The 26,231-nt window shown below is 35.4% G+C and overlaps 1 long non-coding RNA gene across 1 annotated transcript in view; it reads right to left on the bottom strand.

Moving 5' to 3' along the window:
- LOC139083832 (uncharacterized) overlaps window positions 1–26,231 on the bottom strand; it is a 52,118-nt gene that overhangs the window by 4,012 nt on the left and 21,875 nt on the right. Inside the window, exons 3-4 of the long non-coding RNA XR_011540801.1 lie at window positions 7,062–7,204; window positions 3,492–3,673 (exon numbers count right to left, since the gene is read on the bottom strand). This is a non-coding gene — a long non-coding RNA (uncharacterized lncRNA). The remainder of the gene's footprint in view (window positions 1–3,491; window positions 3,674–7,061; window positions 7,205–26,231) is intronic.

Genomic DNA, 26,231 nt, shown 5'->3' with positions numbered 1-26,231 from the left:
AGCTGGGACTTCAAAAGTTTCTTCCAAAAGTCTCTACCAGGCATTGTCATTTCTTCTTTGCGTTGGGAGATAAAAGATGAAATAATTTGTCCTTTAATGTGGATGGATGTCCTGGCATGCCTCTGACAGTTGGACTCTGATGTAGTGAGCCCCTGAATCTTCACAGAGTTTGTCTCCCACCCTCTCAAACACATGAGTCTTACCTAGATGTCCAATATGGTAAACACTTCTTGCTTACCTGGCTTAAGTAACTTGACATTATTGATATAATGGTTCACACATCTTCAGATTATATTGACAGAGAGTCAGGCAAAACCGTTAAATACATACTCTTCTTTCCATAAATAAAAACTGTTTCTGATTCTTTTCTGATAAAGAGAGAAAATAATTAATGTGCCAAATCAATGGCCAACTACCACGTGCCTGAGGGCATGTAATCTATTGAGCAAAGATATCACACATGGTATGGTGGCCACAATTAGGACTACTACATGGTTACACTATGAGAGCGTAGTGTCATCTTCCAGGATCCATCTAATTTCTTCAGGGTCCAGACTGGGAATTAAAGGGATATCGGACTGGGAATATCACCCCTGCATCATTTATATCCTTTAGGATGGCATTAATTTCTGCTATCCCCCTTACCTTGGAATGTTTTATTATTTTTGATTCATTAACTTTGCTGCAAGTAGAGAGGGGAGCATTTCAAAATTTTTCACCTGGCCTTCCCCACCCTGAGAGCTATACCTCAGGCATTAAAGGTTCAATACAGTGGTTGCACCAACTATCAAATATGTCTATTCAAATTTTATACCTTCAGTGATCAGGGAAATGACAACCAAGTGGGTTTGAGGATCTCAGAGGACCCACTTTGAGCTGGACCTTAGCCAGGACTCTATTTATTACCTGGATCTCATATGTACCCATTCTGGGATTGAGGTGGGGGTGGGATTTGAGACTCTGGGTAGCAATGTCAACTCAGACCTCATGTCTAACAAGCCTCAGAATATGTACTGTACTGTGTGCAGTTAACCTAGAACATGGCTGTTTATCTCTTTGGAGAAGGATTGGGGAGTCATTAATGCCACTGCTTGCTGTGGTATTACGAGGTCCTTCATCCTTCGGACCCAGGATCTTCTTCAATCATTAAGTTCCAGGTCCAAATGCTGGCTCTGGTCCAAAAACTTGGTCAGTAATTATGACTGACTTTTTGGGGAGGAAAACTGCACTGTCTCCCTGATCATCTGTCCTTGATTTCTTCTGATGGTACAAGTTGAGCAGTACTCTTCTTGACTGCCGATCTATTTTCCCTAGCACTTTGTTCTAGTTAACACCTTCATAATGCTCTGCGGATCACATCCCCTTGGCTGCCCCTCTGACCTTGCTGATCTTTATGTAATTACATTCATCTGGCTTTTTAAAGCTAAGTAGCCTCAATTGCTTTGGTTCCTATCACATTCGTTGCTGTCAGTGAGCCTAGTTCTACAATGGTAATCTCCTATCATCAGCCCTGGCCTACAGAGGAGAAGTCCTTTCAAGTTCTTAGTGATGCTGGTGCCCCTCCCATGAGTGCATTCCTTACAGCCTTAGTAAATGGTGTATCCTGTCCCTGCCTCCCCAGAGGAATCCATCTTCTTTTATGCTTCAAATAATTTTCACAAATGGTTTTCCAAGGAAAATGAATGGTTTATGGTAGTTTGAAGCACCACAAGAAATAAGGCATTATAAGTAAGAACCAGCAGAAAGAGAGAGAAAAAAATTCAGTAAGACTTTAGATATTGGAAATTACTGGATGCAAAGTATAAAACAAGCATCTTATTACGTTTAAAGAAATAAATGATGAATTTGAAATATGAAACAGAAACTATAAAAAATGAGTTGTATATCTGAAAAAGAAACAAGTAGAACTTATGGGAATAAAATAATTAAAGAATTGGAAAAAAAACCTAATAAAACCTAATCATAATGATAAAATCATAGGTTTAAATGATAAAACTGAATCATCAGATGAGTTTTCCAGCCTTACATAGTCTATCCACTCCATAGGTCCACTCCTCTGAATTTTTTTTTTTTTTAAAGATTTTATTTTTTTCCCCAAAGCCCCCTGCTACATAGTTGTATTTTCTTCGTTGTGGGTCCTTCTAGTTGTGGCATGTGGGACGCTGCCTCAGCGTGGTTTGATGAGCAGTGCCATGTCTGCGCCCAGGATTCGAACCAACGAAACACTGGGCCGCCTGCAGCGGAGCGCGCGAACTTAACCACTCGGCCACGGGGCCAGCCCCTACTCCTCTGAATTTTTAAATCCCTTATTCCACCATCTACCACAGCAAATCTGTCATTTCAACCTCGCTTAGCATAAGCCATTGCTTTTCTCATGCTTCTGGAAGCCACTCTAATAGCAATTCCTCACTATCTCCGAGGGTCCTGGCTAGGGTATAAATTCTGCATCTTGAGAGAGTACTCCCCAAAATTAAACTCTCATTTTTCCATTCTTATGTGCCTGTCCTTTTGATCAAGAACTCCCAGAATCCAGTCTCACATGTGCTCCCCTGGCTCCTGCCTACACAGGCTGGCTAGTCATGCAGCTCCTTTGAGAATGTACTCTCTTTCCTCCCTTTTCAAGCTCAGTACTTCTCAGCTGGATTATGCTGTCATGGAATTCTAATTAATTATATCTTTAGTGGTGGGGGGAATAAGAGGACAGACTCTGAGGGGTTACATGTTGCTTTGAGAGGAAGAGGATCCTGCACTGTTCAAGCAAAACAGAGTGGGTACTAGCTCTTAATAGAGAGAGCTGGCCAGTGAGGCTCAGAATGTTCAGAGAAATATAGGGATTTAAGATTTCTGGGGCAACAAGCCAGATGTTTCCACTGCATGTGTCAGGTTCCTACTCTTTCACAGCAAACTTGTCTTGACTAGGATTTTAACCTCTTTTGAAGTTCAGCTACTGTAATGATTAAGTACTATGCCTGATTCAGCTTCCTCTGACTTTCCTCTGTAGGAAACAAAGGCCTCTTTGTATGCTACAAGGGAGGCCCACTGGCTTGCACACTGGCTTTCAACTAGCTATTAATTGGTCTTAGTTTTTTGTTATCTTTTTCTAGAGTGTCAAGTGAGCTTAGCCATCGCCATCCAATTTCACTGTCCTTAAAATTGCTTTTTTGGGGCTGGCCCTGTGACCTAGTGGTTAAGTTCGCATGCTCTGCTTCAGCAGCCCGGGTTCACAGGTTCGGATCCCAGGTATTGACCTGCACCACTCGTCAGCTATGCTGTGGAGGCAAACCACATATAAAATAGAGGAAGATTGGCACAGATGTTAGCTCAGGGCAAATCTTCTTCAGAAAAAAAAAATTACTTTTCCCCACAATTTTCTAATGCTTGCTACAGAGATCCAGCTAGTACACTCCCTTCCATCAATTTATCAACCCAAGTTACTACCAGTAAAAGCTGGACCAATGCCATATGCCCAGGATTCTCTGTGCTCTACTTACTCCCAGTGATGCAGTTGACATTGCCAGCCAGGCTTCAAGTGATCCCACTCCAAAACCCCATCTGCTGCTTTCTCAGACCATTCTACAGACCAGTCGTCACACACTTCAGTCTCTGGGAATCAGACTCTGATATGATGTTTCTTATGTAGAATGTTTATTAGGAGTAACCTTGTGATCAATATCTGTGGGAGAGAGGGAAGACATCAAGAGTGAGCAGAGGGAAAGGTTCATCTGTGATGCAAATCCAACACAGACTCCACAGGGGTTGCTGGAGCAAAAATGACCCATTAGAGTGGTCCTGCATTGTGTGAAAATGGTCAGGCCTTTATACCACTGCCTTAATCAGTAAATGGATGTGGGCCAGTAAGGGAAGAGTGTGAACTTGGGCAAGAAGTCTCTCTGAATCTTTGCCAATACAGAGGGGCTGACAGCTTAATGCTGTCTGCCAAGAGCACTCCCAGCAGCTAAAGCAACAAGTGAAGGTCTCGGCAGGGCGTCAAGGAGTCCACCACAAGGGAGAGCCAGTACTCAAATCTAGGCAGGCTGGTTCAATAGACTTCACTCTTAACCTCTACACCCTACTCTCTCTACAAGGTGCTGGGCATTTCTAACACTTGGGCAAGAAAGAAAATTAAAGCATAGTTGTTATGCTACTCAACTAGTATAATATGGTACTAGGAAACTGAACCCTAATTTTCCTAAAATCAAGTTTGATTTTTTTCCACACAATCTAAATATCATTTATCCTACAGTGAAAATTTAAAATGGTGCTCATAATTTTCAGTGAAAGTATCTGGATTTTTATATAATCAATCACTCAGCTCTAATGCCAAATATTAGACAGTATCGACAAAAATTAAATGGCTAAGAAGTGATAAACTTTCATGCTTCAACACTCTTTTCAAACTAAAAATAAGCACAACACAGCATCAGGAAGATGGTCTAAATCAACCTTTCTAAACCCGGATTCTTTATTATACTGTTTGATTTATCATACCTATGCTTGGCCTGTTGTGAATCATATTCACTGACTCCCTGAAGATGCTCCACAATTTCCTGCTTTTCCTGTTTTTGGTTATCCTCTTCCTCTTGCCCTACTTCCTATCTCTATCTATCTTGACCAGTTGAGCATATTTTGCCCTATATCAACTGAAATTTCATTTATCTTTCAAAATCTATCTCAAAATCCACCTCTTTCATGAAGTCTTTCCTTGATCCCATCAATCAAATCACAGATACCATACATTCACTGTCTCCAGTGTGTCAAGTATTTTACATATAATCCTTAGATCAAACCCACAAGATTGGATTTATTCCCAATTTACATATGGGGATATAGTCTTCATCTAGTTTGATCAAGTCACACAGCTGTAGAGTGACTAATCATCCTGGTTTGCCAAGGATTAAAGTAATGGACTTTCAGCGTACAACTGAACTGAGAAAGTTCTTGAGACATGGGAATTTCAGTGTGAAGACTGAGACTGAGTGGCTTTTCAGGAGGCAAAGCTTTCAGTGTTAAAACTAGGACAGTCTTGGACAATGTAGGACCACTGTTCGCCTTACTGACAGCTGGCAAGCTGATGGCTGGGATCAAGTCTAGGTCTATTCAACTTCAAAGCTCATGTTCTACTATCACATGCTGCCTCCTCTAAGAATTCTGTTTTTAATTCCTGTGGTATCTTTTGAAAATTCTTTCATGACAATCGTTGTATCTAGCACTGTGTCATAATTATCTGTATACTTGTCATATTTCCCCCAATAAGATCCTTGAAGAATGTGGCTATGTCTAGTTCAGCTTTGGATCTCAAATAGCACCTAGCATAGCATTGTCTACTTGGCCCCAGAACTTCTCTGGCCTCATCAACTACTTATTTACCTTCTCAGAGGCCTATCCTGACCATCCTATTTAAATCTGTAAACCACCTCCCCTCCAACACTCCCAACCCCCTTTGGCTGCTCTAATTTTCCCTTTTCACATAGCACTATCACCTTCCAACATTCATGTCATGAACTTACTTATTATTAGTGCTTAGTGTCTGACTTTTCCTGCTATGATGTAAACTACATAAAGGCAAAAATATTTCTCTTTCGTTCACTGATGTATTCCAAGAAACTAGAACAGCACCAGTAATATAGAACATTTTCTGTAAATATTTGGCAAATGAGTGAATGAATTATGTTATTTTATTATATGCATAAATGCACACTGTAACAAGAACTGAAGTGGCCAGGAATGTATCAGAGTTGTGAATAATGCAAGAGACTTATCGATATCTCAGGATGTGGATTTCCTCTTGGCTGAAATTCAGTGCACCAGCGATGAGCTTTTCATCTCCTCAGCCTATAATGGCCGAACACTCTCGTCCATCTCTAGAACTGCATTGTTCAATACTGTAGCTACTGCCTATGGAGCACTTGAAATGTGCTGAATTGAGTCTAGTCTGAATTGAAATGTGATGTAAGTGTAAAACACACACCAGATCTCAGAGTAGTAGTATGAAAGTAAAATATCTTATTAACATTTTTATATTGATTACATATTGAAATGGTGATTTCTGATATATTAGGTTGTCTTAGTCTACTTGGGCTGCTATAACAAATTACATAGACTTGGTGGCTTATAAGCAACAGAAATCTATTATTCAGAATTCTGGAGGCTGGGAAGTCTAAGTTCCAGGTGCCAATATATTTGATGTCTGGTGAAAGCTCACTTCCTGGTACACAGATCATCATCTTCTCCCTGTGTCCTCACATGGAAGAAGGGGACAAGAGAGCTCTCTGGGGTTTCTTTTATAAGAGTACCAATCTCACTCATGAAGGCTCTGCCCTCATGACCTAATCACCTACTAAGACCCCTCCTATCACATTGTGGGTTAGGGTTTCAATATGAATTTTGAGGGGATATAAACATTTAGTCTATGGATAGATTAAACAAAATAAATAAATAACATAAAATAAACAAAACATTGGATTAAGTTAAATTTAATTTCACTTGCTCCTTTGTATTTTTTTTAATGTGGTTACCACAAACTTTAAAATTATATATGTGTCCAAGGGCAGCACTGCTTTAAACAGTTCCATGACTAATGATGCAAAAGTCCTATGAGGGAGATATCATTAATATCCCCATTTGATCTCTGAAGAAGCTGAAGTTCATCATGTCTATATAAGGCCCATGGTCAATCAGCCAGCAAGTTGCAGAGTTAAGATTCAAACCCAGTCCACTCTCACTCAAGCGTCTAAGTTCTTGCCCAACATTCTATAAAGCAGAATTAAAGGTGCGCAGTGGAATACAATAAGCAATGAGGCAAATCCATTAGTTAACTGGGAAGTTAGAGCAAGACCTGACAATGGAGGATGTAAAGTGAAGAGCCCAGATACAGACCCCACCAGAGGAAGAGCAACAGCTACAAATAACGACTTTAATCAATAACAAAACAATACTGTCTGCATTTCGTTTTCTCCCATATAACCCTTCCACCCCCACCGATACAAGGCCTGCTTTCATTAAGGTCAACAGTGACCTCCAGGTTTCTGAATCCAATGGACCCCATTCAGTTCTCATCTTACCTCATCTCACAGCATCATCAAAGACATATTAAGGCCAGCCCTCGTAGCCTGGTGGTTAAGTTCGGCATGCTCCACTTCAGCGGCCGGGGTTCAGTTCCTGGGCATGGACCCCCACCACTCGTCTGTCAGTTGCCATGACATAGCTCACACACAAAAAGAGGAAAATTGGTAGCAGATTAGCTCAGGGTGAATCTTCCTCAGCAAAAAAGAAAAAAATCAAACATATTATACCTCATGTAAGTGGAATCATGCAGAATTTGTCTTTCTGTAACTGACATTTCACTTAGCACAATGTCTTCAACATTCATCCATGTTGTCACATAGGGCAAATTTTCCTTCTTTTTTAAGGTTGAATAGTATTGCATTGTATGTATATATTACATTTTCTTTTGCTATTTATCTGTCCATAGATATTTAGGTTGTTTACACATCTTGGCTATTGTGAACAGCACTGCAATGAACATGGAAATGCTAATATGTATTGTAAACTTAAATATTTGTTAAGAGGGCAGATCTCATGTTAAGTGTTCTCACCAAAATAAAATAAAATATAAAGCATATTATACTTCTCTCCTTGAAACATCTGCTTCCCATGGCTCAAAAGATTCCCCTTAAAATAAAGCCTAAAATGCTAACATGACCTTCAAGGGTCTGCAAAATCTTGGCTCTACCATACAGTCTCATCTTGAACCATTCTCCTTCTTACATGAACTAAAATGTCTTGCCCACTGCTATATTCCCATGACCTAGAGCAGGGCATGGCACAGAGAAGGAGCTTGATAAATATCCATTGAATGAAATGAAAGAACCCATGCACCATACCCTATCAGGCCTCATGACTGCTCATATGCCCTCTGCCTAGAACACTCTTCTCTCCCTCTCCCTTCCCTGGTTATCTGCTGCTCATTCTTTAGCTTTGAACCTTGATATCTTTTTCAGGAAACCATTTCCTGATTATCCAAAACAAGTTGGATCCCCGCTTTGTTAGCTTTAAAAGAAATCTTGTACTTTTCTAACTTAGCACCCACTACAATTGAAATTAATTACTATTTCAGTAATCATTTATGTTGATTTCAACTCTACCCTCTACCCCCAAGTCTATAAATTCTATACATAGAATTTGGATATTGCTGTTGTTGTTTTAAGTGCTTTAATCACAAGATCTAGCACATAGTAGAGACTTAATATCTATCTGATGAATAAATAATAAGTAAATAATTACATAAATAATGAGATGGGTCATTACAGGTCTTTTTATCTATAGTTAAAAAGTAAAACATAATTAGCATCATAGATAATTTTGATCAATTGGAATAAAATCCATTATAATCCAACTTCAATAAAACCCAAAGTCATGGGTGATTATATCACAGAATCATAAAATCCTTGATCCAGAATGCACATTAGAGCTCCTCTGGTCTTCCCCCTCATTTTCTTCATACATCCATTCATTCAGTCTTTCATTCTTCCATTTGGCAAACATTGTACTACTACTAACGTAGTGAAGAAATGAGGAGCATGGGCTCTGAAGTCAGACTGTCTGAGTTTGAATATAAGCTCTGCCACTTGTTAGGTGTGTGTCATTGGGTGTGTTAATGAATTTTGTGCCTCAGTTTCCCAACCTTAAAATGGGGATCAAAATTGTATCAATGTTGTAAAGTTGTATATGTAAAATGCTTAAATATTACCTGGTACATAGTAGTGCATAATAAATATTAGCTATAATCTTTATTACTATTCTTTAAGTACTGTGATAAATACTGGGAAAATATAAATAAGTAAGACTGGATCCCTGACTTCAAGGAGCTCATACCCTCACAAGAAGTTTAAAATCTAAGAATCTCAGGTCTAGAGAGATTTTACACGACAATTCTTCTAATGAGCACATCTCTTTCCTGACATATGGAGAAAATAATCTTTATTTATATTAATGGAGTCATGTTATTATTTATAGTAACTGTTAAGACTATCAACATGTCTGTGTTATGATAATTTACTTATAAATAAAATATATTCGCATATTCTTTTCTAGATGGACATGTCACATAGATGCCATTAGGAATATTTAAAATTAAAATTAACTACATAATACAAGATACACCTTCTCCAAAAGTGTGCTTTAACCTTACTTTTCATACTCCCTTAACTACTTTCAAGCTGTGTGTTCTCCTTAGAACAGAAAAGAAAGGTAGAATATATTTAATTACACATGCATAAGAGAACTAGGAGCAATATTCTGGCCAAGAATGCACAACGTGAATCTAACCAGGAAAAAAAAAATCGGAAAAACCCCAAATGAAAAATGTTCTACTAAAAACAAACATAAAAAGGACTGTATTCTTCAAAGTGTCAATGTAATTAAATACAAAGTCTATGGAAATACTCCAATTTAAAGAAGGCTAGAGAGACATGACAAATAAATGCTATACCTTATAGTAGACTGTATCTGGTATGGAGAAGGAAAGAGAAATGCTATAAAGGACATTTTGGGTCAACTGGCAAAATTGAATATGTATGCCATACTAACTAAATGACTAAATATATGTAAATTTATTGAAGTTTATAACTGTACTGTGGTTATGTAAGAGAATATCCTTATTTTCAAGAAATAGTCAAAGTGTTTAAAAATAAAGAGTCATAATGTATGCAACTTCCTCTCAAAAGGTTGAGAAAAAGAAACATACAGAGTGCAAACGATAAAGCAAATTGGGTAAAATAAACAAAAGTATAATATGAGATAAATTTATTAATAAGCATAGGCAACTAGATAAAAATATTTAGAACAATGGCACTAGTAATTTTTCCGGGGAGATAGTATTCACTTTCACTATAAAAAAGCTTTTGAAAAATATGTAGTTTCAGAGATACTCCAATAAAAAACACTTCTCTCAATAAGTATGGTTTTTACAATAATTATAATATTATAATATATTATAATAATCATTATCAATAATCAAATACCCTATCAAAACTATTTAGCTTACTTTAAGAAAAAGTATTAAAAGGCCTCTAAGCAGCTAATAAGATCTCACAAAGCTCATAAATTTTACTCATAGAAGCACTTTGCAAATTCCTTTCTACAAAGTATTTTAAAGACAATTCTAGCCAGCTTGATTATCTTGTTCTGAAATCCACTGTACCCTGGATATGTAAAATTAGAAAGCATAAGAGTAGAAACATACACAATGACAAGAAGGGATACAATAAGAGACAGAAAGGCCATTTAAAATAATCGCAAGAATTGAATAGCATACAGGAAGTGGGAAATTTATGACCCGCTTTGTACAGGTCATATACTAGCTGTCAATTACGTTGGAACGAGCACAAGATACCACTCTATTTTAAAACATATAATAACAACTGGTATTCATGACAGTGACTGAGTATAAGGAACTATTTAATTATGTTTAGTGAATATCAGTGTTTTTAACTGGGTATAGGGGTGTGCTCTTGGGACCAGTTATCATGATTACCAAACTGTGCACTATGATGCTCTGAGGCGCTGCAGCAAATTCACGGCTGGGCCTGGGATGTTGCAGGATATTTTAAACTTTCAAGGGATATACAGCAGCCTCTGTGAGACAACATGCAAACCTCTAGTTTGGGACAGTTCACAGTTTCAACATCAGATCACTCCACATTCCTTTCCATTACATCTTACCTTTACAAAGCTGGGTTTTGAGAGGTTACTGTGATTAAAAGCAAATGCCATACAAAAATCCACAAGAACAGGAAATCACATGGCAGTGTCCAAGGTGATTCCAAGACGAGAAACTGTTCAATACCCAACAGGTACATGCAAACTATTAGGAAGTAATTATGGTTATTTAATTATAAAAAAAAAATTTTCTTTCTATGTGAATTATTTTTTCAGACAGTTACTAAATTATTAGGACATAAACACTCATTAAGCTGTTTAGACTTAACTACTTCATAAACGGAATGACTAGGTATTTCTTTTTACCTAGAGGATCTGTGAAAATTTGCACTAAGGGCACATGTGGAACATGAAAGTTGAGGAATCTCTGCCGTACCCAACCTGCCCCGCAGTTACCTCTCCGGCTTTATCTTTTACTACTCTCTCCCTTCTTACTCTACTTCAGTCACATGGACCTCCTGGCAGCTCCTCGAACTCACCTAGCATGCTGCTGCCTCAGAGTCTTTGCACAGGCTGTTCTCTCTGCCTGGAACACTCTTCTAGTTATTTGCTTGGATAATCCTCTCGCTTCTTTCAAATCCTTTCTCAAATGTCACTTTTTCAATGAAACCTATTCTGGCCATTATACTTAAAAATTGACTCTTGCTCCCTCATCCCCCACTGTACTTTTTTCTATTAAACTTCTAAAATGTTTTATAATTACTTACTTATTAAGTTAATTTTTTAAAAATTAGTGATTTCCATCTATTAGAATGTAAGCTCTACAAGAGCAGGGGTTTTTGTCTGCATTGTTCACCGATATATGCCAAGTGCCTAGAACATGTCTAGTACATTCCTAGCACATAGTATGCATTCAATAATCATCTGATGAGTGAATGAATTATTAAATTAAAAAAAGAAAATGAGATCAATCTTTAAGAGAAGAGAAGAAGCAAAGGAAAGGTAAGATGTGGCAGAAACTTACAAACTGTCCACCAAACCTATAACCTCCTCTTCCTGGGCATTTAGCTGGACCACATTTCCCAGCCTGCCTTGCAGTTACGTGTGGCAGTGTGAATAATGAAATGTGAGATGTGAGCACAAATGATGAGCACTACTTATAGGCCTGCCCACAAAAACCCCAGTGTAAAATTCTTCATTTTCTTTCTTCATTTGGAGGCTAAATATATAGGACTCAGACCCTAGAGGATGGAGGTGAGTCACAAATTATAAGGAGCCTCTGTACCTGAAAGACCACAATGAATGTTGTCCATATAAGAAACATCTTACAGGACTTCCAGTGAGTGAGAAATTAACATCTACTGTGGAAAGTCACTAAGATCTGGGGGTTTGTTTGTGGCAAAAGATAGCATTTTCCTCACAGTTTGAAGTTCCCATACACTGAAGGGGTTCTACTTCAGTGGAATCTCACATATAAAGGAGTATAACAGGGAAGAATAAGATCCCATAAGAAAAAAAAAGGACAGCACCTCTAAAATAGCAAATGAGCCATACTGAAGTCAGTCTGTCTAAAATAGGGAAGGAAAGATTCTTTAAAGTAAAATGAATTAATTGAAATTTATTTAAAGTGATTAAAAGTTGCTAATGAAATGCATTAAGCAGAGTCAGTAGTGGTCAAAGCATTTGGTAAAATTTGTTTTTAAAGTGACATTTTTTGAAGGTAAAAGAAAAAGAGTGAAAATGGAGAACCCAATGAATAAAGCCCAAAATAAATTGTACCAATAAGTAACTATATGCATTTCATTTAACTCTGAGGTTTGAGGGCTTTAAAACATAATTCATATTCAACATATTTATTGAACTTTTCTATATTTCACAAGATTTTCAATAAAGCCTGTCTCTATTAATTTTCCTTGCATATAAATACGCACATACGTTATTATTGAGAAACAAAAGCATATACTCATATTAGCAGCAAATTATAAGATAAAATTAAGAAAATACAGAAATACAATTTCAGATTGATCAAATAAAATTAATTGCAAAATCTTCTAAGTCTATTGCAAACTCATTGTTTACAAAGATGCTTTCCATTTGTCTACTATTTTATTTCTTTGTAAAAATAGATCATTTCTTTAAAACTGCAATATCTGAATTTAGGAGTGATTATCTCCTCAGCATAACAATTATTATGAAAACTCAATTTAACCGATACGGCAAATATTTAAAAATAGGAAACATAATAGTATTTCTCATTATCAATAGCTGCCTATGTATACCAACTCCCACAAGAGAAATAAAAGTCACAGAAGAAGAAATAGCTCCAAGCTATTTGGGTTTTATTGCTATGGAGGAATCCATACAAGACTACTTCCTTCACTTATTCTCCTACTCTCCCTTTCCTATTTGCTCTTCTCAATCTGGTCTCTGCATTTTCGTTGTTACACATTAAGGCAGGATTTCTACTCTAGTCTCTCAATCAATAGGCACCTCTAATTGACAGCTTCACTTTGAGTTTTCAATCAGTTATCATTCTACCCAAATGCTTCTCGTTGTCCTCTCCAAAGTCTTGAGTTTTATTGGTAATAAGAAAGCTTAATAAAAAAAATTGAAAGAATGAAGAAATGAGGAAAAAAGTTAATAGGTAGTGCAATTATTAAAAAGGTATGACATTAGTAAACCGAGAAAAAATATTTTTTGAGATTAAAATCTTTAAGGAATTCTGAAATAGCTTTAAATACAGCTTAATTTTTCACCAAATATCTTTCTTCTATGCAATGGTGATTAAAACTGTACATAAAGCTATAGTTAAAATTCAAATTTAAAATTGAAATACATATACACCTATCAAGGCCAATGAATTAGGTGGGAAATAAGCTACAAAGATAGAACATACTGTTTTTAAAGCATTGCAAATTATCAAAAACCCTGGCATATTATATAGAAGTAAAAATAAGGATAGTAAGATTTAGTATAATACATCATATTTTAAATATTTGTCTTGTAATTGGGTGAAACAAGGTATGCGGAGGGAGTGACAAAGAAAAAACTGTGAGAATAATCTTGACTTAGCTGATCTGATCATCCTGGAAGATTGCCCTTCCTCTCTGCCATGGCAAGGATGTTCTTCCTAGATGAGAGAGCATCTTTCTTGGGCCTAAATTATATGAATAGCTGTATCCCTCTCTTAAAGCTTAAATTTCAGTAGTCAAAATAGTCCATTCAGAGAATGGGAAGCACTGAGTTCATAAAGTTAGAATAACTAATAAATTTTTTAAATAGTTGGTTTTATTTTCTAGAAACTAAAAAAATCATGTCTCCTGAATCATATCAATATCCTCTATCAGTTTCCTGTGTAATTTCTAATACCCATAGTTGAAAAAAATCTATCTATAAATGGGAAGCTTTCCATATATACTTTAGCAACACTTATATCTCAGAGACTGAATAAGATTAGTACAAATTAATTCTTTTTATTTTGCCTTGGCAGTAACTCACTTTTATTTCGAAATTTGATAGTAGAGGAAAACAGATGTCTAGTGAGACTGTACTTTGTGCAGGAAAACAAAGAATTTAATATATGATGTTTAAGAAGGTACTAGTAGCGGAGTTCAGCAGGAAAGGAAAAGCTCTCTTTTGGTTCCCCTCCTCTACCAACAAACATTATCTTCAGAGAAGCTGGCTGAGAGTCATGATATACAAAGCTAGAAAGGATCATATAGATTTTCTAGTCCAACTGCTTATTGCCTTAAAAGGCCAGGCAGAAAACAGAAATGATTGGAGAAGAACATGTGTACCACGGTAGAGAGTGATCAAAGCCATCTCTTCACCTATGGCTTCAATTTCATCTCTTTCCCGTATCCTCCAGGATCTTATTCCCTCTTCCCCCTATATTTTCAATGTCTCCCATTTCCATGGGCTCCTTCTCCTTATGCTATACAAAATTTCAAGTTGCTCTCTTCTTATAAGAAAAATAAAACAAAATCTTTCCTTGATATTGCAGTTTCTACTGCTTACTCCTCTTTACAATCAAAATTCTTGAGTGATCTGTTTATTCTTCCTTTCTCTCTTCCAGAATAGATGTTAAATGCCTACTGTGTGCTCGGCTCTGTGATTAGATAGAGAGAGAGAGAATATATAATTAGATATCTTTACATAAATAATATCTATATGTATTTCAAAGCAAGTCTTCAAACACTACATCATGTCAGTTTCTGAATTTACCCAACTGATTTAGGTCAGCTTTTATAGGTGCTTACAAGTTAATAATGTCAGAGAAATATGTATATATATACACACAGAGAAACTGAAATATATATGTATACATATATACAATTTAAATTTCAAGTGGTGACTCAGATCACTTTTCTCAAGTCTTTTTCACTTTTACAATATATTGTAATAGATTTTGGGAAAAGTTATAAAAGTAATACATGCTTATGATAAGAATGCAAACAATACGGCATCATATAAAATATAGATTAAATATAAAATTTAAATAATATTTTTGAAATTCAATCATGCTGTTGTATAAATCAGTAATTGATTCCTTTCTCTTGCTGAGAACATGGCATTGAATGATTACTCCACAGTTGTTCATCAGACAATGGACTGTTTCCAGCTTCTGGTTAGAATACATTAGGCTGCTATGAACATAATTACAAGATTCTTTTTTTGAATCTACATTTTCAGTTCTCTTGGGTAAATACTGAGCAGTGGCCAGTTCCACTAAAGTGAACTAAGCATATTTCACCCTGTCTCTCTCACTGAATGAAGCCATAAAATCTGGATTGAATGAAGCCATAAAATCTGGATAGAATGTAGGGAGCAGCTATTTGAAAAGTAAATGGCAGCAGGCAGGTTGGGAGAAAAAAAGACAAAAATTTGAAGTACCACTAACTAGAAGCAAGTTTCTCATTTTTTACTTCAGTATCCCCCAGCCTGGATGCAAGACAGCCTGAAACCTGAAGTATAAGACAGGATGTAGTCAGAGAGAACTCTGGGAGAATCTCTCTAGATCTGATTGAGGAGCAGGCAGAGAGCTCCTAACACTCAGACAGAGTAGGAAAATCTCTTATTAATTTTTTCCTTTTACTCCATTTTCTTTCACTCCAGCTCCAAGGCAACTCTACGCCTATGAGGAAGGTTCCAGAAGGGACCTACAGGAATAGAAAACGTCTCTGATCAGAGAGCTGTGGTCTCAAAATAGTGGAATAAACATCTGTTTTTCAGTTTGTCTAGCTCTCTATCTTCTGCCACTGGGTTCCAGACATAGATACAGTCAACAGAAGTGTGCATGTGCAGCAGACAAGGGTAGCTAAAGCCTCAGGTCTCTGGCCAGAGGACTACAATGGGGAAGTTGGGAGAACTACAAAATTCCATACTGAGGAGATCAAGGAGAGAGAAGAGCTCAGAATAATGACCTCACAGAGTCATTTATGAACTCCTGAGCTTACCCTTGAGCTGCACGTACACAAATCAGACACTAAGGAACATATCAAAGACTATGACAAAACAACTATGAGATAAGCCACCTCCCAGTCTCAAAATCAAAAACTACTTCCTTAAAATAGCCATTAAATTAATAAACTTTCAGCAAGATTGAGAAGAAAAAGAGAGCTGAGATACCAACTACCAATATCAGGAATGAAAGTAAGGATGTCACTATAGATCCCACAGTCATTAAAGAATAATAAGGGAATATTATGAACAATTACATGCATAAATTCAACAGCTTAAACGAAATGAAACAATTCTTTGGAAACCATACACTCACAAAATTCATCCAAGATAAAAATAGACAACCTGTAGTTCTATAATGCATAAAGAAATTGAAATCATAGCTTAAAAATACTGTAAAAAAGAAATCTCTAGATCCAGGTGTATACATGAGCAATACACCAAATCTATACAATTTTCCCCAAAATATAGAAGAGGGATACTTCCAAACTCATTATATTAGGCCAGCATTACCCCAAGACCAAAGACAGTACAAGAACAGAAAACTATAGACCAAAATCCTAAACCAAGTACTAGCATATCAAATACAGCAATAAATAAGAATAATAACACATTACAATGAAGTGAGGTCTATCAAAAAAAAGCAAGGTGATACAATATTCAAACATTGATCTATGTCATCCACCATATTAAAAGTCTAAAGAAGAAAGAAATCACATGATTATATCAATTGATGGAGAAAAATTATGTAATAAATTTTACCGTCTATTCATGATAAACACTCTCAGGAAACTATGAATAGATGGGATGTTTGTCAACCTGATAAAGAGCATCTACAAAAAACCTACAGTTAACATCACACTTAATGGTAAAAGACAATGCTGTCCCCCTAAATAGGCAACCTATAAGGTACTGCTTTTCACTTTTATTGATTTTTGTTCTTATCTTCATTATTTCCTTCCTTCTTCTTGCTTTGGATTTATTTCTATCATCTTCATTATTTGCTCACACCACTCCTATTCAAAATCATACTGGAAGTCCCAGCCAATGCAACAAGGCAAAAGAGAGGGAAGGAGGGAAGGAAAAGGATTGGAAGGAGAGATGAAAGGAGGGAAGAAAGGTAAACAGATTGGTAAAGAAAAGATAAAACTCCCCCTATTCACAAAAGACAAAACTATCTACATAGAAAATACAAAGAATCTATTAAAAAACTATTTGAAGTGTTAAATAATTTTAGAAATATAATGATACAAGATTAACATACAAAAGTCAACCCCATTTCTATATACTGCCAATGAACAACCAGAAACTAATTTTTTAAATGCCATTTACAACAACAAATATTTAGGCATAAATCCTACAAAATATGCACAGGATCTATATGCTGAAAAATGACATAATGGATGAAAGAATCAAAGACAATTTAAATCAAGATAGATATACTGTGTTCATGGATTGGAATACTCAACATTATAAAGATGACAATTCTCCCCAAATTAGTTTACAGATTTAATGCAATTCTAATAAAAATCCCAACCAGGTTTCTGTACACATAGAGAAGCTGATTCTAAAACCTATGTGAAAAAGCAAAAAACCTAGAATAACCAAAACAATTTTGGGAAAAAAAAGAATAAAATTGGAGGAACCATACTACTGGATTTTGAAAATTACTATAAACCATAATAATCAAAATAGTGTAGTACTGGTAAATAAATAGATACATAAATCAATGAAACACAATAGAGTTCAGAATTAGACCCAGACAAACATGGCCAATTGATTTTTTACAAAGACAATTCAAAGGAGAAAGGATAATTTTTTAATAAATGGTGATGGAACAATTGGACATCCAAAAGCAACAGAATCAAGTTGGATTGAAACTTCACATCTTATGCAAAAAATAACTCAAAATTAACCATAGTTCTAAATGTTAAACTTAAAACTATAAAACTTACAGAAGAAAATGTTCGTGATTTGGGGTTAGACAAAGATATCCTGGATATAACATCAAAAACACAAATCAAAAAAAGAAAAATTAAATAAATTTTACTTTATCAAAACAAAAATACTTGCTCTGTAAATGACATTTTTAAGAGAATGAAAAGACAAGCAACAGATTGAGAGAAACTTTTCACAAATTACACATCAACAAAGCACAGAATATATAAAGATCTCTTAAAACTCAGCAGCAAGAAAATAACCCAATTAAAAAATGTGCCAAAGACTTGAACAGACACTTCACCAAGAGGATATGAATGACAAATAAGTACATTAAAAAAATGTTCAATATTATTAGCCATTAGGGAAATGCAAATTAAAACCAGAATGAGAGACTACTACAGATCTAATAGAATGACTAAAAGAAAAACACATAAACACCAAGTGCAGACAAGTTGTGGAACAACTGGAACTCCCAGTTATAGAAAATGGTACAGACACTCTTGAAAAGAGAATGTCAGTTTCTTATAAAGTTAAACATATGCTTCCCATATAACCCAGCAATCCCACTCCTAGTTTTTACCCTAGAGAAACATCTATAAGAAAACATTTTTACACAAAAATTTGTACACAAATGCTTACAGCCATCCTACTCATAATCACCAAAAAATGGAAACAATCTAAATATACTTCATGGGTGAATGGATAAGCAAATTGTGGTATATCTATAAAGGGAAATACTACATAAAAAATTTTTAAAAAAGAATTATTGATATGTGCAACAACTTGGATGGATCTTAAAAGCATTATGTTGAGTGAAAAAAGCCTGCTTCAGAAGGTTAGATATTATATAATTCTATTTATATGAAATTCTGGAAAAAAACAAAATGATAATGACAGAGAAGAGATCAGTGGTTTCCAGGGATAGAATTAGGGGGAGGGAGTGACTACAATGGGGTAGCATGAGGAAATTTGAGGGGGAGGGGTGATAGAAATGTAGCCTGATTGTGGAGCGATTACATGATCTATGTATGTGTTAAGACTCATAAAATTCTATGGCAAAAGAAGGCAATCTTAATGTATGCTAATTTAAATAAATAAAGTAAAAATATCTAGGAGAGAAACTGCTGGATCATAAGGTTGGTGTATGTTTAGTTTTATAAAAAAATTCCATACTTTTCTCTAAAGTGGTTAAATGTTGCATTTTATATTTTTACCAACATAAATGAGAGTTTCAGTTGTTACATATTCTTACCAAAATTTGGTATTATTAGTCTTTTTTAATATTTGCCATTCTAACTGGGTGTGGAATAATATCTTATTGTTGTCTCTATGTGAATTTTTAAGAGTTGCATAATATTCCATAACTTGGCAGTCTCACAGTTAATACAAACCATCCTCTAGTAGGTACTTGACTCTTCCTTCCTATTTGCTCTCTTTTCCCTGGAATTCATTGCCTGTAGACGGCTAGATCCTTCCAGCCAACACATGTGGGCTTACTTTAATGTTGTCTATTCTAGAAAGAAGTTGACAAAGTGGGGTTGAAACCATGTGCTCACACCACCCCCTCCCATTCATTCAATTCTTAGGTGTCATAAAGTTATAGAATTTTGGAGCTACAAGGATCTTTAGAAATCATATTATCTGAACACTTCATTTTACAAATGAGTAAATAAAGTCCATAGAGACTACATTGCTTTGCTGGGTCACACATCTAATCATGTTTTAAGAATTAAGAATCACATCTTCAATGTTATCATGACATTTATTGGGAAGAAATTTTAATGAATCAAAATTACTTTTAGGGGAATGTATTCATTCATGTGACAAATATTTATTGAATGCCTCCAAATGCCAGGCACTATGCTATGTTATGAGGATATGAAAAGATGCAGCCCACATTCCCAAGAAACACAGTCCAGTTGGAGATACACATGTATCTCATTCAATTCCACACTAGATGCCACGTGCTATACAGAAGACACAGCACAACATGGAAAGTGCTCCAACAGAAAAATAAATTTCTCTAATTGCAATGGGAGAGTCAAGGGAGCCTTCAGAAGAACTGATATTTGATCTTAGCTTTGAGTGAAAGGAATGATACTTTTTTATTTAACTGATATTTGATCTTAGCTTTGAGTGAAAGGAATGATACTTTTTTATTTAAGATGAGACACCAATGGAATTATATAGAATTTCTGATTCTTAAACTTACATATAAACACAGAAAATATACATAATCATTTCAAATACAGATTAACTTCTAAATCTCTTGAGAGGTAGTTGGCACAAGAGGGAAGAATAACTGAAAACAAGCAGATGACTTTGAAAGCTTTGGTGAATATTTTAGCAAAAAAAGTGATTGGAAGGCATCCCAGTGGAGAAGAAAGCAATTTTCTTGCTTCAGGTATCCAAATCATCATGAGTTGTTGATTAAAAAAAACCTCATAATAAAAGTAGACACAGATATATTGTCTTTGCACTTAATTTTAAAAAGGCACATTTCATAATTGGAGTTGAGCCAAATGAGGTGACATAAACTGGTTATGTTTAGTACTATAATCAAGAATATAATAAAATTAATTGGACATAATAATACACTTAGTTGTTACATGGCCACATGGTAATTATCCACAAACATCAGTCATATATATGATGATTTGTAATATTACTTTTACCCAATCAAATCAAGTATTTCTAGATCCAGTTAATGGAAGGAAAAGGGAGAACAGTAGAGCAGAACGTTTATAATATCCCTCCTAAAAACCATATATTAATTCAAACCAGGTCTTCCATTTCTCTATCAGTAAGTATATATAAACTTGAACTTCTAGTATCATCAGGAGCAGCAGCAACAATTATTATTGTTAGCAGTTACTATCTAATGAACACCACCACAAACCAGATATTATACCAACTGTAATATCTCAATGTATTTCCACATGAACCTTACTAGACGTTATCTAATCCACTTTGAAGATGAGGCAACAGCAGTACAAAGAATTTAAATAACTAGACTAGGGTCATATGACAAGTAAAACAGAAGAAAGATTGTAAAATAGTATTCAACTTCCAGTAAAAACTTGGTGGCAACTTAGTTGTGAATCATTCCACTCCTCTAGAAGGCCATAAGGAAACAAAAACAATTAAAAAAATGATAGTCCAATTTTCAGCAGAGGCAGAAGACAGAGAAAACCCCTCCAGACTACAAATTTTATGTAAAAGTTGCCCAAAGCAGAATTGATGGCAGAGCCTTGCAGGAAACTGTGATGGGGTATGATAAAAGCTGAGGGAAAGAGTAGAGAGAGCAGTGGGAAAACAGTCTGTCAGATCTCAAAAGTCATCAGCACACAAACAAACCGTGAAGAAGTTTATTCCCACGCTGAATGGGAACTGCTATGAACAGGGCTGAGCAGCACAGTGGAAGGCAAAGAGAGAGAGAGAGCTCAGAAGGTATCCAAGGAGAGCAGATCATAAAATCATCAAAAATACATCTTCTAAATTTAAGGGGACTCCCTAAAAGGCAAGTGCTGTCCCTTGGTGGCAAGTGCAGAGTAGAACTTGTAGAAGTTTAGGTATGGTGACAGAAACCTCCCTGAGCCAGGTTAGCTTCAAGAAATAGAGACATGATGGCTCCTCAGAGCTCCATCACCTTAACAAGAGGTGGGAGACTTTGAACTGTAGAAGTGTCAAATTACCCTAGTCTTCCCTTCCCCAAAATGAGCTTCTTGTAAAAAGCTGACCTATAAAAATAAAACTTAATCAAGCATGAGAAACAGAAAAGAAATAGACACCACAGCCACACAATAATACCATGTTTTAAAAATGGAAAAAGAGCAACAAAACATTCCTATAGAAAAAAAAATCACCAGAAAATGTCGTCATCCATCAGATGAAAACTGCAAACCAAAACTTCTTGGAGAAATAATGAAGCAATCACTATTCTGAAGGAAGACCACAAAGGAGAAATACAAAACCTCTAGGAAGAGATGGTCAGAAAACAGCAGGTTATGATGTGACAATAGGAGGAGATGAATCAAGAACTTGAAAACTTAAGGTAAAAAAATAGAAGAAAAAAGGCAAAGAAAAAGTTCAGAAATCAAGACTAAATTTGAAGGGAAATAGATACTGAAAAAGCCTTTGACAAAATTCAAACTCACTTTCAATTAAAAACTCTTGAGAAAATAAGAATGTATGGATACTTCGTTAAGTATATTTAAATATATGTATTATATACACATAATAATATCATTATATACACATATATATATATATATATATTCACATACCACAATCCTAAAGCAGCATTGTATCTAACAGAGAAACACTAGGAATTCCTACAAAGTTCGGAAAAAATCAAGGATGCCCACTATCTCTAATACTATCCAGAATAATACTGGTATAAGCCAATGCAATTGGACAAGTAAAACAATTAGAGACATAAGGGTTAGATAAGAATAAAATAATCTTTATTTGCAGATGACATGATAGTATATCTGGAAAACCCTACTAACTCAAACAACAGAAGAATTCATCAAGGTAGCAAGATATAAAATTAACACTCAAATATCAGTAGCATTGATATATACAAATAATAACCATTAGAAGATATAGAGAAAAAGGAAACTTCATTTCTAATAGCAATAAAAATACAAAACACTTAGGAATAAACTTAAGAAATGCTCAGAACTATATAGAGAAAACTACAAAACACTTGTGAAAGACATGTATGCAGATTTCAACAAATGGGAAGACAGGCTTTGTTATCAGTTAGAACAGCTCACTATCACCAAGACTTCCTTTCTCCCAAACTTAATTTATAATGTACTTACTTACATATAAACTGCTTAAAACAAATTATGATTTATAAATTATTGCAATTCCAATAAAAATAACAATCTTGGGGCCGGCTCCGTGGCCGAGTTGTTAAGTTTGTGTGCTCCGCTGCGGCAGCCCAGGGTTGGGATCCTGGGCGCGGACATGGCACTGCTCGTCAGGGCACGTTGAGGCGGTGTCCCACATCCCACAGCTAGAAGGACCTGTAACTAAGATATACAACTGTGTACAGGGTGGTTTGGGGAGATAAAGCAGAAAAAGAAAAAAAAAAAAAGATTGGCAATACTTGTTAGCCCAGGTGCCAATCCTTAAAAAAATAAATAGAAACAATCTTTTTGTACAGTTAGACAAGTTCATTCGAAAGTTCATATGAAAAAATAAACAGGTAAAGATAGCAAGTAAAACACTGAAAAGGAAGAGTTATGAGGGCATTGTACCCACTCAGATAATAAACTATATTAAAAAGCCTCTATAACCAAAACAATCTGATACTGTATATGAATAGACAGGCCAACAGAATAGAATAGAAAGTACAGAAATAAATCAAATTACATATGGAAATCTAGTGTATGATAAGGATGGCATTTCAAATCACTGGGCCAAAGACAAACTTTACAATTAATGGTGTTAAGACAACTGGAAAGTCATTTGAAAAAGAAAAAATTAGGGGCTGGCCCTGTGGCCGAGTGGTTAAGTTCGCGCGCTCCACTGCAGGCGGCCCAGTGTTTCGTTGGTTCGGATCCTGGGCGCGGACATGGCACTGCTCATCAAACCATGCTGAGGTAGCGTCTCACATGCCACAACTAGAAGGACCCACAACGAAGAATATACAACTATGTACTGGGGGGCTTTGGGGAGAAAAAGGAAAACAATAAAATCTTTAAAAAAAAAAAAGAAAAAAGAAAAAATTAAATCCCTTCCTTATACTATAAGTAAGAATAAACTCCAAATTAATTAGAGATGTAAACTTTAAGAAAACTATATGAGTACTAGAGAAAACTAGGAGTAAGTTCCTCCATAACTTTAGTGTAGAAAAAGGCTGCATAATTCTTAAATTTTAAATTCCAAATGCAATTTTAAAAATTGATAAATTTGAACTACACAAAATTTTTTTAAACTATTTTTCATAGCAAGACATGCCACAAGCAAATTTGGAATATAAATGACAAATTGGGAGCAAAATATTTGCAACATATATCACAAGTAAAGGGGTAATATCCCTAACATACAAAAAACTTTTAAAAACTGAAAATAAAAAAACACCAGAAACATAAAAATAGGCAAAAGATGTGAATAGGCAATTTATAATAAAAAATATAAAAATGTCCCTTAAAAATATTAAGCATGTTAGCATATAAAAAGATATCATATCTTGCCCATCAGACTGGCAAAAGTCAAAAGCTTGACTGTTAGTGAAACTGTGGGGAAATAAGCACTCACACTGCTGGGGGCATAGAAATTGGTAAACTCCTCTGGAGGCGGATTTGGTACTACCTAACAAAACTGCACAGGCATTTATCATCATACCTCACAGTCCCACCTTTGGGAATTTACCTTCCGTGCACATCTCCAAGAATATAAAAATACATATGAACCAGATAATTCATTCTTACAGTATTTATAATTGCAAAATATTAAATACTACCTACATGTCCCAACATAGGATGTTGTTTGAATAAACTATAGTCTATATGCACACAACAGAGTACTATGCAGCTGTAAACATTAATGAGAACTTAGATGAAGTGACTTCCAGGATATACTATTAAGTGAAAAAAGCTACCTTTTGTATGGTAAATAAGGAGAAATAAAAGAGCAAATATAACTGCTAATGTTTACAAAAAGAAACACAGGAAGGAGAAATCAGAAAACAATAAAAGTGGTCACCTACAGAGTGGTGAGGTGAAGGCAAAAGGGACAGAGGAGGGTATGACATTTGTCTGAGAAAGTATGGCTTTTTTTGTAGTTACGACTTCTGGATGCATGTTAATGTTATATATATTCTAGAAATAAAAATAAATCACCAAGGGGTAGAAGAACAAAAATTAAAACAAATTAAAACTAAAAGAAAACAAATATATACAACTATATTTCAAATGAATAACATAACAATATTGCAGAGAAAATACAACAACAAATCCAAAAAACTTTTAAACATGGTATTTTACTATATCTCTTTAGTCAGGGGAAGGGGGAAGACAGAAAGGAAGAGTGAAAAAATTTGAAGTTTTTTGTAGGTATTTTTTACAGAGGTATGAATGAAACAAGTCTGAAATTATTTTAGGTATTCTGTTAGACTGGGGAAATGGAATAAATGCTTTGAATGCTTTGATGTGGTTGGGAATCAGGGTTGTCACTGTGGAAGAAGAGAGATACAAATACAGAATGGAGGAAGGCAAAGAAAATTCTTTGGAGATGGATAGGATTCAGAGGTATCAGCAAGAAATAATAATTTTGATATCTTCATAGATAGATAATTAGATTATATGAGGTTATACATACATGTTATACAGATCATATATGTATACTAGATTATACACCCATAAAGGATGCACACACACATACACACAGACATTTATTAACGCTACCTGCTCAAAGGGCCAAGAAATAAAGATGATATTCCAGTAGTAATGAGCACATTGAGTGCCCAGAAATTGGTTTTTAATTGCTTTTTCCACTAAAATGAACCAAGTTTCCTCCAAAAGGTGGATGATTCAGTGGATGGCACAAGAAATGCAAAATGATCCCAGAACATATTAAGTCATAAACTAAGCAAGTGTTTTTTTAAAAAAAGGAGCATGTTAAAAGGACAAAGGAGCCAGTGTAGAGGAACTCCCAGGGCCAAACCTGGGACAATTTAAGCACTGAAATAAAGACAGTATTGAAAAATAAAAGCAGAAAATTTGAAAAAAATAGGAATCCACGAATCCATTTTGATAATGAATAGGTAGGTAGGTAAACAAATGAATGAACGAATGAATGAGTAAATAAACAAAAGGGAGAACTTTTCCTTGCAGGAGTATGCTCACCAATAAAGGTAGAGGGAAAATTGGAGTAGGAGAACCAAAATTTTTCAACTGTAATAATAAAGATTGGAAGAGGAAAAGAGTAAGTACATGATGGATAAACTGAATAATACCTTGACCAAATGATCAAAATCAGTATTGGCAATGAGGAGCAGACAGGCCATATGTGCCTCTGAAAGTGATGTCGTCAGGACACAATACCACTTATGTGGTGCTCTACCCAGGGATGCTTAACTAGAATCCAACCATAGGAAAATATAAGACTAATCAAAAATGAAGAATAGTCTCTTTTTTAAAAAGGGTCTATATATT

Source organism: Equus przewalskii, chromosome 6 (assembly GCF_037783145.1).
Source record: "Equus przewalskii isolate Varuska chromosome 6, EquPr2, whole genome shotgun sequence".
In the NCBI taxonomy this organism is placed as follows: Eukaryota; Metazoa; Chordata; class Mammalia; order Perissodactyla; family Equidae; genus Equus; species Equus przewalskii.
This window is presented reverse-complemented; position numbering and strand designations above follow the sequence as displayed.